Source organism: Pelodiscus sinensis, chromosome 26 (genome assembly GCF_049634645.1).
Source record: "Pelodiscus sinensis isolate JC-2024 chromosome 26, ASM4963464v1, whole genome shotgun sequence".
NCBI lineage: Eukaryota > Metazoa > Chordata > Testudines > Trionychidae > Pelodiscus > Pelodiscus sinensis.
The window spans coordinates 8,850,281-8,869,665 of record NC_134736.1 but is presented as its reverse complement, the minus strand read 5'-3'; the positions used below and the strand labels follow the sequence as shown (position 1 = coordinate 8,869,665).

The window sequence follows — 19,385 nt, the reverse complement described above, 5'->3', positions numbered from 1 at the left end:
GTGGCAGCCTAGAGTTAGCTGGAATACAATGCTTGGTTAGGCAGCTGTGATGGCAGAAAAGATGCTGTGAGTACATAATATGAATTATTTTACTTGAGTCAAACTGGGCGCTCTCACCCACCGCAAAACACTGTTGCACCTGTAGTGTGGACAGGCCCTTTCCCCCAGGCAACTGCCTAACACAGAAAGTAGATTCTCAACAAATTCTCCCCAGCTTCCATGCCTCAACCAAGAAGTCCCCAAAGAGTCCACAGTCCGGGTGCTTTTTATGCCGTGCTCAGTTCACCTAGGAGTCAGAGCCAGTCAAACAAGGGAAGAAAAATTGCAAACATTTTTGAGAGTTTATTTATTCTTAGTCAGTCACTGAAAACCCTTAAAGGGGTTTCTGAGCCAACTGTACCTTCAAATGTCGCAATGGGAATGTATTTTACCAGAGGAAAAATGCATGAGCTAGCTTTGTAAAGGGAAAACAAAGCTGTTTAACCCTTTCACTGCATGCATTTTCCAAACCACTTAGGAGAATGTGCAATGTTTTGATTGTAGAATCGCACCATAAACAGTGGAAGAGTGCTGCACTGTAACTGAACCGTACTAGGCCAAAGATATTGCTCAGAGACTAGAAAGAGCCATTTAGGGCAGAGGGGGGGAATTAAAAAAAGTAAATGGATTTCTCCTTTCAAACCCTTCTCCAGGACTGCAACAAGTGCAATTGGCAAGCAGTGAAGAAGTGTTCATTACCTGAGAGCTCATTGAAAAACAACGGCAGAGAATGTAGTTCTCCGAGAGCAGTACATAGAGTGAGCAAAAACGTGTAGCAGGACTCCTGGATTCCATGCCTGGTGCTGCATCCTGGGGGTTTGGCCAAGACATTTAGATAAAAAATAGCTTGCCTTTCTCTAGCACCTTGCCCCTGCGGCTCTCTAGAGAGCTCACCGACACTAATGAATGATGTCAGCCTGCAGGTACAAGTCTATCCTGTGGAGATGGCAGAGCAATCAGACTCAGTGGGCGAGATAGATGAGATTGTGGAGCTAGATAAGGAGACTGTGGAGAACTGGGGCAACCCACAGCTTGCAAGGCACAGGCAGAGCACAGATCAGATGCAATCTCACCTGGGTAAAAGAAGAGAAAATGATACTTGATGCTTGTTTAGCCTTATCCAGCGAAGGCACAGGGGACGGCTCTCTGTAACTACGTCAGCAGCGTCAATTTCAGGGAAGGTGAGGAGCTGTTTAAGCTGATAGATACCAGGCTTGTTACAAATGGGGACGAACTGGCCATGTGTAAATTCAGGCTGGAAATTGGAAGCTGGAAGGCAGGCTCTGGAACGGTCTCCCAAGGCAACAGAGCACACTGGGTCGAAGCGGGAGCTGGATATATTTATGAAGGGGATTATATGAGGGGTTTGCCTACTGGGGGCAGGACTTGATAATATCTCTATGAATACTCCGGGTTTCCCCACCCCATCTCCTATGGGGAAAGAGTGGGCTAAACAACATATCCCATCCCAGGCTGTAGGCAGGCCCTGGAACGCTGTTAAAGCTACCCAGCAAAGCGGTGACTAAGGACCCCACCCTGAACATCAGGGCTCCCCAACATGCGACCAGCAGCCCGTTAGTTTGCAGCCTGGGGTGCAGTTTGGGTTTACGTGGGGCTCAACAAATGGCCTACAGATGGGATTGTTTGACCATGGCCTCCACTGGGAACACGCTCCACAATGGCGAGGCGTCTCCCAGGCGGGGTGAGCATTGAAAGACGCAAGTGGGCAGGCTGGCTGGTACAGACAGGTACAGAGTGTTGGCGTTTCTAGCCCCCAGGGAAGAGGTGCCAAAAAAAAACCCACTGGGAAAAAGTCTTTTGAGGAAAAAAAAGGGGGAGAGGGGTGGAGACCAAAGCTGTGGAGCAAAAATAATAATAATAAAAAAGACGCTGCAATCACCTGAAGAAGTGGGCTGTGCTCATGATACCATCTACATGTTTTTTTAGACTTTAAAGTGCTACTAAACTATTTGTTATTTTTTAAATTTTTCCTGTTACAGACTAACTCGACTACCCCTATGAAGCAGAGAAAACAATACTATTTACAGATCCTTATCTTGGGCCGGGGCTATTACGTTCGTTAAGTACCACTCCTGGTTTTCACTAGAACACCTAGACAAACAAACAGGAATGACACATTCGGGCAGTTACAAGCTCTTGGATGATAGGTTACTTGCCTCGCTTTGCATAAAACACACTTGAGTTATGCATATTCATACAGAAAAACAAATTTCCATGGAAAATATGGGGGCACAGTGTCACATGCACATCCCTGAAGACAGAATTGGACCCAAGGGGTTAAGTGATCACCATGCCAAGAGGGAAAGAGCTGGAGAAGAACCCAGGTGGCCAAAGAGAGCAGCTCTCCTGGGGCGCGCACACCTGCCCATGTGATGTGAGAATCCACATGGGGTCGATAATTTTAAAAGGAAAAAGTTAACAGACTGGTACTTTTGGCATGACTGGGGCCTAAACCAAGGACCTCCAGAGCTAGCAGCCTATGGTCCAGTTTGAGATGAAAGAATGAGCTGCCTCATCGAGAGGCTGCAAGAGATGTAGAGCCTCTATGGCCCAGTCTCAAAGAGGGACACACTGAGTAGTGGGTTGCCTGAACTTACCTGAATAGGGGCTGCCGTCAGTGCATGCTGAGGATCGCATCAGAGATGTTGCTGGTGCCCAGAAAAACAACTATAAAGAGACTGTGGAATCTCTTTGCAAATGGGCTTTGTGTCAGAACCGTTGAGCCGGGACAGCCTGCTGGCTGGCACAGGGGACTGCCAGGAGGAAGAGGAATGAGAACAGAAAAGGTCAGAGCAGTTTCCTTCTTCAGTTGGCAGCAGGAGAATGCCGTTGACCGTGGCTGCTGAGTGAGTTCGAAACAAGGAGTAGTCCTGTGGTACCCTAGAGACTAACAAAAATAGCTATGGTATATATATATATATAGTATGATGCTATATCTATTTGTATTATATTTCTGTTAGTCTCTGAGGTGTCATAGGACTACTCCTTGTTTTTAAAGTTACAGACTAACACACCGGCCCCTCAAAGAGCGTTAGAAAACACTCAAGGAACTGAGAGCACAAAACCAACCCCTGCTGCCCAGAATCCGAGCATACCAACTCCGCTCCGCCCCAGAAACCGTTATCGTCTTTATGTACTAATCATCTTCAACCAGAGTGAACATTTAACAGCCTTCCAAGAAGCCACTTAGCTGCTTTCTTCCCTACAGGCATTTGTTTGGGAGCGAGGGAAGCAGCCATTTCCAAGTTTGAGACAACATTCCTGGCTTTAGTCCCATGAGCGCGTCAGCCATTTTGAAGGTCATTTTCCGTGGTATGACCCTAAAACCCACTCAGTTTTTATTCCCTGTAGAAAAACAAATATGCGAACGTGTGGGAAAACTTCCCCAAACTCTCACACAGGTGTAAGGACTGCTCCTGCCTGCACGGAATGAATCAGAATTCCCGAAACATAGGGGTCTTTCCCTCTCTTGCCTGGAGGTCTGAAGAGAAGCTATGGTACGCCAGTGCTGCTGATGTTTAAGGGAGATTTCCAGCCCCACGATCATGTCCCTTTGGACTGGAAACATTCAGCTACATCACAACAGCAGCTACAATGGGCACAGCACCTACCATACAGGCAGGGCTCTTTCACAGCAGTGTGGCAGGAAAAGAGAGAAGTACCCATCTCGCATGGCTTCCGGTTTCACACCCCCAGCAGAGTTGAGCCTGATGAGCAGGATGGAAAGTGCATGTTCAAAGCTTAGGGGTTTTTTTACTGTCTTTATCCAGTACTGGACTATCCAGGTCAGTACCGGGCACCTGGCAACCCTAATTACTAAAGTGACACACATGTAAAGCCAAGGCACACGAACTGAGGTGTGTGCTGCTTACACACAACACTGTAAGAGCCGCACGCTCCCTCTGCAGCCAATCGGCACAGCCCGCAAACTCCAGGTACGCAAGGGCAGTTAGTATAACTCCCCTGTCCTCCATGTTGGTCAGGGCAATCCTGTGGCCCACTGGGATGAAGGAGGGCCACTCATGTGGCCCACTCACTAGCCTAGGTTGCCCATTGCTGACCTAAACAGATTGAATTGCTCCTTCTATTTAACTGGAAAGCAGGATTCTTACGACACTGACCGGCACAATCCGGGTCTGCAATTGTCTATAGATCAAAGACCCACTTGATAAGAGCAGTTCCCTTCACACCTGCCCTCGGTTTCAGGCCCTCTAGCAACTTGCCCCTTCTCTGTGCCCTCTGGCTGGAACGTTTTGTCAGAGAAGACCACTGCATTGCTCTCCATAGATTTTTGCATCTTTTGTCGTTTCCTCGCTACATGCCTTTTTCAAGGGCCTGGTCTGATTACAATTATTTCGTTCCCCAAAATGGAAAGAAAAAAAACCCAGCAGTCAGGGAGCGATCTTAAGCCATGCACCGCACAGCTCTGTTTTCCTAATGAGTCGACAGGGAAAAGATCCAGGAACTTGGCTAAACGGGGAGGAATTCACATGGCTAGTGGGGAACAAGACCAAGCTCTGGTTAGCTGGAAGTCAGGTAAACGGGATTACATCACGACTTGGATTTCACAACAAAAAACACCCGCACAGTGTCCCGGTGGGAAAGGAGAGGTGGCACAGGCATTGCATTGTAATGAGTCAACTCAACAGGTTCCCAGGCAGAGGTAGCTCTCTTCACTGCCCCGCGGAAGAAACCTGTCGCTGGGAGCAATCTGACCAGGGCCAGCTACCCAGCTTTGTCTTTCAGTGATGGAAAGGAGACCAAAGCAACAGGGAGGAATCTGAATTTCCCATCTGTAAATTCTGGAAGCACCAGGGACCAGCCAGCGGGGGGAGAGCACCCAGGCTGGAGGCCAAAGCAATGAGGACTGTTCCATGCAATCAAAGCACACGCTAGCAGCGAGGGTGTGAACAAGCCACAGTCACTAGAAGAGTAACCCACAAGGTGCTGCCACCCACAATGTGAATGGGATTCTCCAGAACGAGGGTGAGCAAGGAAAGTTTTTTCACCTCTGCGTCCCTGGGTGAAAGCCAGGTTGGCAGTGCCCCCACACACCACTAAATGGCTAGCCAGCCGTCCAGCTGACATGGCAGGCGCCTACCCTAGATCAAGCCACCAATCACAACAGACAGCCCCTACAGGCAGGTGCCGTACGGTGGCCCTTCTCACACCGCTGCTGAGAATGACAGCAGCCTGGGAAGACAGACTCAGGCTAGCCAGCCCTGCCTAGCTCAGAACACAGCGGAAGGGGAGCTGAGCCCCCACCCATGCCACAGCATTTACAGAGCATGTCTGGCTGGTTAAGTCTTGCCCACATGCTCAGGGACTAACTGATCACCACCATATTTGGGGTCGAGAAGGACCCCCACCCCCCGAGATTAGCAGATATCCAGGGGAGGGGTGTTTGCCTTCCTCTGCAGCATGGTGGGGCTCTAGTTTAAACCTGCAAGTGATGTCTTTAAACCATGATCTGAGGAAGGCGCAAAAGCAGGAGGAATTGAAACCCAAGACACATTTGCCCAACTCCGCCCCCCAACCACATTCCACATCTATAGTGAAAACCTCCTCTGGGTGGCAGCAACAGTGGGAACATTAGAGCAGCAGGGACGAGGGCATTTTGACCCCTGTATTGGCTACTCAGATAGGGAAACTGAGGTGCAGAGGGACTGAGGTCAGGGTTTTCCAAACCTCGCCACCTGAACATAGTCTCTTAAATCGGTATTTCCCCCTCAATAAGGGACCGGGTTTTCCATGCTGAATACCACACAGCTCCCATTAAACACTAATAATAAGAAACAAGTGATTTGTACTCTGAATCCCATTCAGAGACCCAGACCTCACTGTGCAATCTGCCTCCCGTTTTGGACACTTTTCATCTGAGTGAGCTGACTGCACAGCTAGTCCCTGGCAGAAGAGACCCCACCCCTGAAGGCTTCCCCATGCTTTGCTCTAACCAGTGGTACATGCAGCAATCCATCGACTCTGCATCCATGTACCTCAGGACAGAATCATAAGAATTGTAGCGAAAAGCCCGGCACTTACTCATTTTTCTGGTGACTTGGAAGCAAATGTCAGTTCCTTTTGGACGGAGCAGTTCCCACCTAGCAGTGTGAAATCAGGTCAGAGGGACCACGGCATTTACCCTGGAGTGAGTGATCTGCTGGGGGTGGAATTTGATTTGCATATTGCCTGCGTGCTGGGTACTTGAGTGGGCAGAAGGGAGGGGTCTCTGTCAGGTCTGTAAGAGGAAGATCAGGAAAGCACCCAGTGCAAGCTGCAAGCCACAAACAGAAAGTGATCTCAGTGCAGGCTGTACCAGAAATGATAGTTATACGCTAAGCCAGGTCATGTGGCCACGGTTCCTGCAGCTTCATGGCTCACAAGAGACACTGGCCCAGCATCCCACAGAATCAGCACCAAGGCTAGCAGGGACCTTGCTAACTGCTTTGCCGCCAACCCAGATGCTCCAGCTGGTGTCGAAGGCGGCCCACTAGCTCAGTGGTGCGGCATTTGGCCGCTGTGCCCCAGACTTCTGGGTACTACAGGGAGACATTCCACCACCCCGACCCAGACTCCTCCTAGACCTGAATGCGAAGAGACAGGTCTCAGCTCTGGAACTCGCCCGTCAGCCAGCTCCACTTCACTGGTCCAGCACAGCCAGTTTGTGGCCCTTCACAAGGCCTGTTGCTCTTGCTAGGGGCAGAGAGGCTTGTGACTCTGGGGGAGATCACCTGGAGGGGAGGGTGTCAGGAGGCCATGCTCTTCACAGCCACCATTGTGAGTTTGGGGGTCTTTTTTAATGCAGCTAAATGCACCAATAGGTACCTGTACCTGCACTGCAGGGTCTAGGCAGAAACCTCCTGGCCCGAATCACCCCATGCACAGCTGCGCTTCAAGGGACATGTCTGACTGCAGGAGCCCTGAGAAGCTCTTCCCCTCTCCAATGAGCTAGACAGTCACCAAGTCTGCCCACTCCATCTTCTTGTGGCTCCCTCCGTGTCTCGTCCCAACACCCCTCCCCAGGGCTCCCACTCTGTGCGCCCCCCCACCAGTTTCCTATTGGAGCACCCAGAAAAGGGCCAGCTAAGCGGCACAGTGCCCCAAAGAGCTCCACCCCACTGGCCTGCCCTGCTCAGAGCAGCAGGATTGTCCCCTGCACCGGTGCTTCTCTTCCAGGGGGCACATCAACTCGTCTACATATTTGCCCAGTTTTACAACAGGCTACATAAAAAGCTCTAGTGAAGCCAGGACCAACTCAAATTTCATACAGACGGCTACTTGTTCCTACTGCTCTCCATATTATACACTGAAATGCAAGTACAATATTTATATGGGAGACAGGAGAGATTGCAGAGGACTGGAAAAGGGCAAATCTAGTGCCCATCTATAAAAAGGGAAATAAGAACAACCCAGGAAACTACAGACCAGTTCGTTTAACTTCTGTGCCAGGGAAGATATCGGAGCAAGTAATTAAGGAAATCATCTGTAAACACTTGGAAAGTGGCAAGGTGATAGGGAACAGCCAGCATGGATTTGTAAAGAACAAATCGTGTCAAACCAATCTGATAGCTTTCTTTGATAGGATAACGAGTCTTGTGGATAAGGGAAAAGCGGTGGATGTGATATACCTAGACTTTAGTAAGGCGTTTGATACGGTCTCGCATGATATTCTTATCAATAAACTAGGCAAATACAACTTAAATGGGGCTACTGTAAGATAGGTGCATACCTGGCTGGATAACCGTACTCAAAGAGTAGTTATTAATGGTTCACAATCCTGCTGGAAAGGTATAACAAGTGGGGTTCCGCAGGGGTCTGTTTTGGGACTGGCTCTGTTCAATATCTTCATCAACAATTTAGATATTGGTATAGAAAGTATGCTTATTAAGTTTGCAGATGATATCAAGCTGGGAGGGCTTGCGACTGCTCTGGAGGATAGAGTCATAATCCAAAATGATCTGGAAAAATTGGAGAAATGGTCTGAGGTAAACAGGATGAAGTTTAATAAAGACAAATGCAAAGTGCTCCACTTAGGAAGGAACAATCAGTTTCACACATACAGAATGGGAAGTGACTGTCTAGGAAGGAGTATGGCAGAAAGGGATCTAGGGGTCATAGTGGACCACAAGCTGAATATGAGTCAGCAGTGCGATGCTGTTGCAAAAAAATCAAACATGATTCTGGGATGCATTAACAGGTGTGTTGTGAGCAAGATACGAGAAGTCATTCTTCCGCTCTACTCTGTGCTGGTTAGGCCTCAGATGGAGTATTGTGTCCAGTTCTGGGCACCACATTTCAAGAAAGATGTGGAGAAATTGGAGAGGGTCCAGAGAAGAGCAACAAGAATGATTAAAGGTCTAGAGAACATGACCAATGAAGGAAGGCTGAAAGAATAGGGTTTTTTTAATTTAGAAAAGAGAAGACTGAGGGGGGACATGATAGTGGTTTTCAGGTATCTAAAAGGGTGTCATGAGGAGGAGGGAGAAAACGTGTTCATCTTGGCCTCTGAGGATAGAACAAGAAGCAATGGGCTTAAACTGCAGCAAGGGAGGTTTAGGTTGGACATTAGGAAAAAGTTCCTACCTGTCAGGGTGGTCAAACATTGGAATAAATTGCCCAGGGAGGTTGTGGAATCTCCATCTCTGGAGATATTTAAGAGTAGGTTAGATAAATGTTTATCATAGATGGTCTAGACAGTATTTGGTCGGGGACTGGACTCGATGACCTCTCGAGGTCCCTTCCAGTCCTAGTATTCTATGATTCTGTATTGGAACGTAAGAAGGGCCATACTACGTCCAACACAAGGTCCATCTAGCCCAGTGTCCTGTCTTCCAACTGTGGCCAATGCCTGGTGCCCCAGAAGGAATGGACAGAACAGGGAACCATCAAGTGATCCCACCCCTCTCACTCATTCCCAGCTTCTGACAAACAGAGGCCAGGAACACCATCCCTGCCCAGCCTGGCTAATAGCCACTGATGGACCTAACCGCCATGAATCTATCTAGTCTTGGCCTTCACAGTAAAGAGGTGACTGCTTGTTGCTTGAAAAAATATTTCCTTTGGTTTGACTTAAATCTGCTGCCTATTAATTTCATTTGGTGACCCCGAGTTCTTGTAAATAGCACTTCCTTATTTAATTTCTCTACTCCAGTGATGATTCTATAGAACTCTATCATATCTCTCCTTAGTTGCTTTTCAAAGCTGAAAAGTCCTAATTTTACTAATCTCTTCTCCTATGGCAGCCGTTCCATACCGTTATTCTTTTTGTTGCCTTTTTCTGAACTTTTCCCAACGCCAGCCTTTTTTGAGATGAGGCGACCACGCCTGCATGCAGCATTTGAGATGTTGGCATACCGTGGATTTATATAGATGCCATAAAACATTTTCTGTCTTGTTCTCTAGCCTTTCCGTAATGATGTCAGTTGATTTGTTTTATAACTCTTTGGCAAACATGAGAAAATCAGCCATGTTTCAGTAACCATGTGCTGCGACACTTGGGTGTTTTAATGTCAGATTTCGTAAGCAAGTCATTTTTCAGTGAGGGGAAACTTGGGAGCAGGCAGGAAAGACCCGGTCCCTGAAAGGCATACAGTCGTTTGGGAAGGCTGAGAGCAGGTGAGCCAATGGACTCACCAGACCCCTGGGCAAAGTGGGGGGCGGGCGTCTCCATGCTCCTGGGGTGGGGCTTTGGGCAGAAGGGGCAGAGCCACCCGGAGGATGCTGCATGGTGGCCTGGAGCGTTGGCCACCGCTGCTCCTGGGTGCTTTTGAATCACTGGGCCCCATGCCAAGCTCTGCCTTTGCCCCCCACTTTCAGCAGGACTGATTGAGAACCATGGATCTACACATTGCAGACTAAATAAAAGGCCGTGAACGACTAATGTCTAGCAACCCGGATTCCACCACGTACCCTTGGGACTCCAATTCCACAGAGTGACTGACCTTCCAGAGTTCCTCTCCTCCACCCCCAGCTCCTACCTTCCAAAGTGCTGTGTGATCCCTCTTCTTCCCTGATTAACTTGTGGGCATGGCGCTCTGAGGAGTTTAACGGGCTCGTTAACACACTAGGGGCAGGGCGGTGGCAGGCCAAGGCCTGGAAACCTTCATGGTGGAGATCTGGCACGTAGCTTGCATTTTGTTTTCCTGTAAGCAAGGGAGTGGGAGAGAAAAGAAGAGGTGGGAGGCCTGGTGCAGGGAGAGGCTGGTCCAGACAGAATGCAGCATGCAAGGAGGAGTGGGGGCACAAAGCGGTGGATACAGGAGGCGTAAGGGGCTAGAGTCTGACCACGTGTAGGGTCAGCCTAGGAATTCAGGCCTGTTATAGGAAGGAGCAGCAGCATGCAAGGCATGAAGGCGGCAGCAGCCTGTCACAAGGGGCAGCATGAGCTAGTGGTTAGAGCAGAGGGTCAGGTGACCGTTCTATGGCTGCGTGACCTTCAGAAGGCACTTTGCTCTCTGTGCGGCCCAGATCGCACCCAGCTGCGTGACACGTGCTGGGAACATCCGCTGCGTCCCATATTCTGAGCATGCTGACGCCGCTCCCCGTCTGCTACTGAGGTGATAAGCGCTCGCTCTCTCCTGTCTCGGGAGCCCCTCCCGCCTGGCGTGAGAGTTGCTGGGGTCTTCCCCCTGTTCCAAAGGCTTCGCTGTCGGGGGCAGCCCTTCCTGCCACGCAGCAAGTTCCCATCTCGTGAGCACCACCTAAGCCCCTCCAAAGCATCCCCCGCCTGCGCCGCTCACCCCACCCGTTGGCTCCGCATCCTCATTGTTTCCATCCCTCGCTAGCCCAGGAGGGCACTTTTCCCTGCTGCTCTGTCCATACTGCGCGCCCTGCCTCAGCCAGACCCCTCAGGCAAGCGGTTTCCGCTGGAGTTTGTACAGCGCTGAGCACGTCTCAACACAGGAGTGAGCTGAGGAGGGCAGCTGACAAAACAAAAGACCCAACCGCTCCCCCGGCAGGGCCCTGCTGGGCACCTCCCGTCACCGCCTGCAGGAATGTTTCTGGGCATTCTTCACGGCCAGCCTGCCAGCAGGGGTTGCAGCCATTTAACAGGGCGCGTGCTGGTACGGCAGCCTGCAGGTCCATGACTATGTCATTCAGGCCAGGACTTCAGGAAGGGCAACGTTAGATAGTACGATAGTTAGCCAGCCTAGACGCGAGAGGGTGCAGACAGATCTTGTCACCGAGTAGCCCCAATCAAGCTCCCCTGTATATTCAGTACAACCAGACCCTCGCTCTTCTCGATTGCAAGGGACGCTGCCACGCCAGCCCCATTTTAAGTGTGTCTCTTGAGAGGGAAATGCCTTCCTGGACAGAAATCGCCTGAGGCCCCACAAGCCATGTGTCTTTCCCATGACTCACTAGAGCAGTGTTCCGTGGAACCCAGGGGTTCCGCGAAGTGAAAAGAAGGGTTCCGCGAGAAAATTCCATTACAAGAACATGTCATGATTTAAAAAATTATATTTAAGCATTTATGCATTTGATTGAAAACAATTTTCATTTGTGTTTGCCTCAATAAGTGTCCCTGTGTAATGCCAGCGTAGCCAGAGAGTGGGGACGACGATGTCACTACTCAGCGCTGCGCACGCAGTCAGTCAGTGGTGCGATCGCCTGTTATATACCACCGTAAATCCCCGTACTCGCTCTCAGGGAGTGTGGATCATGTGGGTGACTGAATACGAATAGACCAGCTCCACGTCGGACGAAGTCGAAGCTTCAGCTGTCAAACCAGCTGCCGTTCTTAGGGGTTCCGCAACATGATTTCGAATTTAAAAGGGTTCTGTGGCCAAATACAATTGGGAAACGCTGCATTAGAGAAGCAGCCTGTGGAGCAGCAAAGGATGCGCCCCATCAGCAATAACAGCAGGTCAAGCCGTGCTCAGCAAGGCCACATCAGCTACTAAGGAGGAGCAAACTGGATTGTGAATGGGAGCTTTCCCTGGCCACGATCAAGGACATGCATGTCTTTGGGGGGAGGCCAGGCCTGTCCAATGTTTACAGATCAGCCTCATGGAGGGGCTGCCCACATCGCAAGGCAGAGCCGCTAGTTTACATTAAAAGAGACAACCTTGACTCCTGCCATCCCAGCGATGGGATGGTAACAACCAACCTCACCAGGAAGCAGCCCACTTTCTCCTTCCTTCTCATGTCTCTTGATCGCTGCCCCCTCATCAGCTCAATCCCAGGAGCCACACACAGCAGGGGGGCTCAGACACCTGGGTTCCGTGCCCACCTGGCTCCGCTTTGCTGTTTGGCTTTGAACAAGTCATTGTCACTGCACCAGATTCCCCACGAAGGAAGGAATCCCGGTGTCAAGCAACGAGGTGACACAGAAGCACTGTGGCTCAGTGAGGAGGGAAACTTCTCAGGAGCTGCTGTCAGAGGAGGTTCTGAGAAGGGTGGGGACCTTGTAAAGGAAGCTGGTTTCATTAACAAATCAACTGTGCCCAGTGTTCGCTACTATGTTATAAGTCCATTCCAAACACACATGTTTGAGTGCGCCAAGATGGGGAATCAGAGAGAGGCAACACAGATTAGCACATCGCCAACAAGGTTGCAGTTGCAGTGTTGGGCTGGTATTGCTGGTGTAGGAGAACTCTAACGTGCATACATATGAACAGCCACACTGGGTCAGACAAAGGTCCACCTAGCCCAGTATCCTGTCTTCTGACAGTGGCCAATGCCAGGCACCCCAGAAGGAATGAACAAAAGAGGTAACCATCAAGTGACTCCTCCCCTGTTTCCCGTTCCCATTCCGCAAGGTTGAATCCTTGAATAATTCTATACCCAGGTGTATGCCAGTATTGAACCTAGTCCATTCAAACGCATCAAACCTTCTGGGAGAAAGTTTGTGATTCCTACATTCACCAGGCCCTCTTCCTATCTCATGCACGACCCAAAGGGACAACTTTGGATACTTTCTTCTGCTACACCCACCTCCCAAGACTGCTACATACAGATCTGCAACGCTGCTCTCAAAATACCGGAGTGCTACTATTAGCTATATACGTTAAAATATGACACATTTAGAAAGACAGATGCAGGAGATGACTCCTTTTACTGGACCAACATCTCTTGGTGAGAGAGACATTTCAAGCTACACAGAGCTCTTTTTCAGGTCACATGTTGAAGCACCCAAAATAATTTCTGTCCTGGCTTTAGGGGTCCTTTTCCCTAATAAGCACTGGTCTGCAAAATCCATGCAAAACCTACTTAAATAATAATATTAATCTATCACCAACCTTCTAACCCAGCAAGATCATCTTTTTTTGAGTGCCAGAGCCTAATGAAAAACAAACACTGTTTCATTACACACAGAGGCTGCAGAGAAATGTCTCATTCCTGTGATTAATTTTTGGAAATACATTCTACGTTCTCTGATATCTGCAACATTCATGTAGTTGTTGCCACATGCCTTCTACCTGCTCCCCAATTAAGCTCTTTCCCTCACAAGAAGCCAGTTATGCTGTGCGCAGATTAAACACATGCCAATACATCACTCTTCCTGACTCTCATGTTTTCCACGCCTGAAGTCCTGCAATGGCTGCTGATTTTATCCCCTCCTCCAGAAGTCCAGGTGCCCCAAAGGAGCCCATCAGAAGGACCCCTGGTGTTGTTCACTAGCTCACTGGAGTTTAAACATCAGAAAAGCAGAGGCAGAGAGAGAAAGGGAGGCAGGTCCACGTTCAAACACATCCAGAGGCACAAAGAAGGCTGCTCCATGCAGTGCTTTGAAGGTAATTCTGGACCAGTGGTGGACAACAGCCCAGTTTGTGGTACCTTTTTCCTTGCCACCTTTCAACCCGCTTTCATTTTATTTTTGTAGTGCGACAGAAAACTAAAGCCGAACAATCCAACCTGCAAGCCCCCCCTAGGCAGCATGTCTCTCTCTCTCTCTCACACACACACACACACACACACACACACACACACACACACACACACACACACACACACACACACAGAGGGATGCAATTTCCCAATTTCCACCTTCATCCGACTAAAACTTGGGTAGGTGGTACATATGGGGGGAGGGGTGTCATAGGTATGCCTACCTGGGTAGGCTTCGGGTACAGGGACTTATACATGACACCCACCCACCCACCCACTTCCAGGTCTGCTCAACTCACCATCAAGCAGCCATCCGGGTGCCGAGGGCTGGGGGCTCCGATCCGCTCGTCGCTGACCCAAGCCGCCTGCAGAGGGGGGGCAGGGTTATAATCCGAATTGGGCCGCGGGGGGGGGGGCGCCGAAGGGCCCTGCTGTGGTGCAAGCGGGCGAGGATGCGAAATAAGGGCGCTGCACAAAGTTCGCACGAGCTGGCAGGAGAAGGCTGCGGTCGGGGCAGCGCAGGCGGACGGGCCGCCCCTGCTGGCCACGCTTGCGCACAGAGCCGCCGGCAGCCTGGGCCAGCTGTGTGCGCTAGTGTGGTGGGGGGAGCCAGCCGGGGGAGGGCTGATGCGGGGGGGGGGGGGGTCGGCGCAGATTCTCCCCCCTCCCTCCCCCCCCCACACACGCCCCGTCCGCTCCCGCGGCGGCGCTGGGCGCATGAATGGACAATGGGCGCGCAGAGGAAAAGGACTGCTCCCAAGAATAGCCCCATTCAGAGCCGGCTCCCTTTCCCAAGGTCTCCGCTTACCTCTCTCCCCGGGGGGCCGGGCGGGGCGGGAGGGGGGCTCTCGGCTCCCTGCTTTGGGGCTGGGAAGGGGGAAATCTTGAACGGGCATCGGGTCTGAAGAGGGGGGCTGGGGCTGCCCGGAATCTCGTGCGCTAAGGCGCTTCTCTTTGTTCCCCTTTCTCCTCCCCCCTCCGCCGGCCAGAGCCTGGGGCCCCTCGGGGGTAGGTCAGCAGGGAACGGCACCTCCTCCCCCCACCCTCCATGTGTGCTCCTGCCCCCGCCGGCTACACCGCTGCTGTGCTGGAGCCCGCAGAGCGGGAGGGGGGCGGGTTCTGACCGTGGCCATGGGACCAGCATGCGCCCTACCCTGAGCAGCTTGCAAGGCAGCAGGAGTGGAAGTTGTACGCTGACAAGCCCCCTCCAAAGAGCCTGAAATTCAAGGGCAGCTCTGATGGCCCCCTCCTGGCTCCAGAATCTCAGTGCACCTCACAGCCGCCCAGGCCCCCCCAGTGAGGGACTTTCGCCTCATTGTACAGATGGGAAAACTGAGGCACAAAAAAGAATAAGGCCTTGGCCAAAGCCACAGGGCAGTGCACAACTAGAGTGGGAAGGGAGGTATTTGCTATGGGGTTTCCCCTTGTCTGCACTCCAGGAACTCCCATCCTGCTGAGCTCAAGAGGGGAGTTCTCCTGAGGGTCTCGGTGAGGAATGATTGTCCATCGGGGAGAGGAACGGGGACAGTTCTTGATGTCCCTCCCAGGCGCCATCTTAGGTGCAAGAACAAGCTTAAAACAGAGTCAGTGCCTATCTTGTGCTCATGTACTACACTCCTGGGGACCAGCACTCATCGGGAAGGGGTGACTGGTTCCCCCATATGCCCTTCCCTCAGCCTTTGGAAGATCAGGACTCAGACACATGCTTGACTGGAATGTCTATGTAAACACAACTGCAAAAACCCCTACATCCATTGGATGGAATGATGATTCTCCAACAAACCCAGCAGCGGAAACGTGTAGGTGTCACTCATCAGAAAATATGTCTATGAATAAGTAATTCGCATAGCCTTAGGCATTGGAATAATATTGGTGACTCAGTTTCAAACTATCAAACATCTGAGATTTCTTTGCTAGGGAGATCCAAAAAAGGTTAGACTCTATTCTCCCCCCATCCCTCATCAGAAAAAGGAGTAATTTTAAAATGCAGCTTATAAAGTCTTTATAAAAGCTCCCATTTGAGAGGAACTAATTGAACTTGATAACAAAGTTGGGAAAAATAAGTGTCTCCACTGCAGGCATGAACGGTGCAATTCTGAGGCCTATGTTATATGCAGGTCTGACTAATGAATGGTTCTCAACTTTTTCCAAACTGTGACCCCCTGCTGCAATAGGAAACAGCCCTTGGGCACCCCTTATACTGTACTACAATACGGTTACGTCTAGACTGGCATGATTTTCCGCAAATGCTTTTAACGTGAAAATGGGGGAGGGGTGTGACGTTATTGGATTGCGAGGTGAATGCACAAAGCTTTGCTGCCGTGTTAAATGTGTGCACCAAATCTCGTACCGTGCGCCGTGTAAGATGCCTAGGAAAAGCGCATGATTGATTCTGTTTGTAGTGCTCACGTGCATGTATCTTTTTGTGTGTGAAGTTGTCAGTATTGGCTCTGTACATGTTTGCTTCTGGGAGACAGCGACAGGCTTGGCCACCCTCTTGTGAAAAGGTTGCTAGATAAGTCAATAGCAACACTTCACCACAATGCGCCTCGGATGGTGCCAATCCACATCTGATGAGCTTTGCTGGGAACCTCTGCTCAGGTGGCTGCTGCCTAAAAAGGACACAAAGAGGTGACTTGCTCATGTGACAAACTCCATCTTGGGACAATGGGATTCCCTTCACTTGGGCAAGGGTACAAAGAGGGCCCCGCGGATTCCTCCATTTTGTCTTCAATCCGGCTCATCACCTAGGAGAAATCTCTGCTATGAGCAGAAGTGTGAAAGGCCTGATGACTCATCCTAAGAGAGGATTTATTCCTGGCTCACCGTGGACAGAGGCTGCTTTTAAGCCTCCCCCCCCCCACTGTCTCTGTAGGAGGCAGCGGGGGGCAGGCGGGTTCGCAGGAGCCGATCTATGCGGGGAGCCGGCCTGAAAGCTGGTTTCCAATGCATGCCCACTCCAGCCTGCCCCTCTCACCCTAGGTGCTGCTGTATCACTATCAGATGGGCACTGACCCCCACTTCCTCCCTTGCTGCCTCTGATACAGCAAGGGGGGAGCAGGAGCCGGTGCTGGGGGGAACCTCTTAAAAGCCGGTTCCCCCCAGCACTGTGTCTGTGGAGGTGGGGGGGACAGGGGCACAGTGGGGGACCGAAACAGTCTCCACTCACGCCGGTTCCTACGGCCACGCTTCAGCCTTTGACATGTACAAGAGCCCCACAGGGAGCACAAGGTCAGTGGGGACCGCTTGAGTCCTGGCTGTCCCCATGCTTCCTGTGGTGCCCCCCCCCCCCCCCCCCCCGCTGCATCTCTGAGAGACAGCAAGCAGGGGGAACAGGAGTCGGTGCTGGGGGGAGCTGGCTTAAAAGCCGGTTCCCCCAAGCACCATTTCCGGGGTGCCACCTGCCTCTATCAGAGGCAGCGGGGGGGAGGGGGAATAGGGGAGGCTGCTGCAAAGCAGCCCCTGTCCCGAGAGGTCCCAGCAGGGCCCAACCGTAGGGCTGGACTAAGAGGTGGGCTAGCCGGGCAGCTGCCCAGGGTGCCAACCTACAGGGGGCGCCCAGCTCCCAGCAGGCTGCAGCGGCTGCCTGGGGTGGAGGCCGTGTTAACCCCTGCAGCACCGGCCAGCAGTGCCCTTCCCCCTGTGGCCACAGGGCCCTGCACGGCCAGGCGCAGCCCGCCCCAGGCGGCCCTGGGCTGCGCGCCATCGGCGGTGGCTGGGCCGACTGGGCAGCGCATGCGCCGTGCATCTGCCCACATGCCCTGGGGGCGGGCCTGTGCATGTGTCATACGCCCGGAGGTGGGGCCGTGCGTCCTAGGGGCCGGCCCGCGTATGCGCCGTGTGCCCGGGGATGGCGCCGCATGCCTGGAGCCCGGGCGCCAAAATGGCTCAGGCCGGCTCTGCCTAACCATCTTCTGGTGCCAGAGCTGCCTCTGTTTGCATCAGCCGGTCATGTCCACTGTGAACAGAGGTTGCTCCAGCAGCAGCCCCAGCCGTCTGCCATGGACAGGGCCTACTGGACTCAACACCAGCTGATCTCCGCACCTCTGCATTTAAAATGTACTGCAGAGCCGTAGTGCGGGTGGTTCCTGGAGGCAGCACGAGCTGGGGCTGCTCAGTCCTAGCTCAAGCCGGCTCCTGGAGCTACCCCCGCTGCGGCTCTGCAGAGCGGCCCTATCGACTAATCATATAGTTGATACAAACAGTATCGACTATACGATCAGCCTGGTAACCGCATTTTAACATACTTACTCGATTTCCCCATCTGTAAAATGAGGTTGACCTCATTTAGTAAGCGCTTCGAGATCTACCGGTGAGAAGTGCTAGGTATTACTTTTATTGTCCTTTCTCTTGCTTTGTGCAGGGCTCCCACAACCACAGCTCCAGGAGACACAACAGACCAGTTCTCCCCTCCCCATAAACTCAGCATCCTACCTGCCCACTTTTATGAGGAGCATAAAATGCCACCACTTGATTGCTAGTTAGCCCTGTAGAGGTAACACACCTTTGCAGTTTAATTTGGGTACATGGTTCTTTCCCTGCTTTAAATTGTTGCACAGAGAGTTTCAAGTGTCCCCGTCCTACCGCACAGGGGCATCCCGAGGATCAATTAAAGGTATGTCTACACTGCAAAAGTCTGGTGATGAAATTAATGTCGACACAAAAGTCTCAAAAAAAAAAAAAAAAGGTCACCAACGCGAGTGACTTTGGTGCCTCCCTCTGTCTGCATCTCTCTCTCAACAGATCATGGCCACATTTTTAGCTCCCCTCTGGACAAGCCGAGCATTGTGGGGATGCATCCCGCAGGGCCTAGCAACAAGCTACGTTCACTAGGCAACGTGGGGACGCAGAACAGAGCACAGTGCATCTTGGGAATGTGAAAAACATCCCATCGTGCACCGCTTTGTGTCCCAGCCCTCTGGGATCCCAGCACTGAGTGGCGGGACAACTTTTGGATGCGCAAAGCAACTTTCCTGGAGCTGTGAGCTGAGCTGGCTCCCCACCTGCAGTGCAAGGACACCCGAATGACAGCTGCTTTCTCAGCAGAGAGGCCGTTGCGGTGTGGAAGCTGGCAACCTCCCCCCCGCATTGCTACTGTCCAGCTGCTAGTCGGTTTGGGGCGAGGATGTCTGCTATCTGTCCTGCACTTTTGCAAGTGTGCAGGGCAAGATAACGCGTTTTGCTGCATAGGACTGTGACTCGGGGAAATGTGTATGACATAGTGCAGGGGTGGAGAACCTCAGGTCCAGAGGGCGGATGTGGCCCCCGGCTTGCCTGGATCTCAGTCCCTCCCCACAGTATTGGGTGCTGGTGTCCCAGCTTCCCTGTGGGGCTGGAGCACACTAAATCTACTAGCCTGGCCCCCTTAAGTTCTGGCGTGCAATGGGAATGTGGGGAGTGTCTTTCTCCTAAGTTGGGGGCCACGTCAGTGAGGGGTTTTTCTTCTGGCTCCCCCACAATTGATTTTCCTCTGGGTCAGTGGCCCCCGGCCCAAA

The 19,385-nt window shown here is 51.7% G+C and overlaps 1 protein-coding gene across 14 annotated transcripts in view; it reads right to left on the bottom strand.

The window, feature by feature from the left end:
- ST3GAL4 (ST3 beta-galactoside alpha-2,3-sialyltransferase 4) overlaps positions 1-14,953 on the bottom strand; it is a 162,588-nt gene extending 147,635 nt beyond the window's left edge. For 7 of the 14 annotated variants that reach the window (XM_014572778.3, XM_025183930.2, XM_075909656.1 and 4 more), the window contains exon 1: positions 14,190-14,454. The gene's annotated coding sequence lies outside the window, so the exon portion shown is untranslated. Of the gene's footprint in view, positions 1-6,102; positions 7,495-7,789; positions 8,019-14,189; positions 14,457-14,698 lie in introns of those variants that run through there. The other 7 variants (XM_075909658.1, XM_075909663.1, XM_075909666.1 and 4 more) reach the window with 5 other exon arrangements.
- Positions 14,954-19,385: the final 4,432 nt, after the last annotated feature.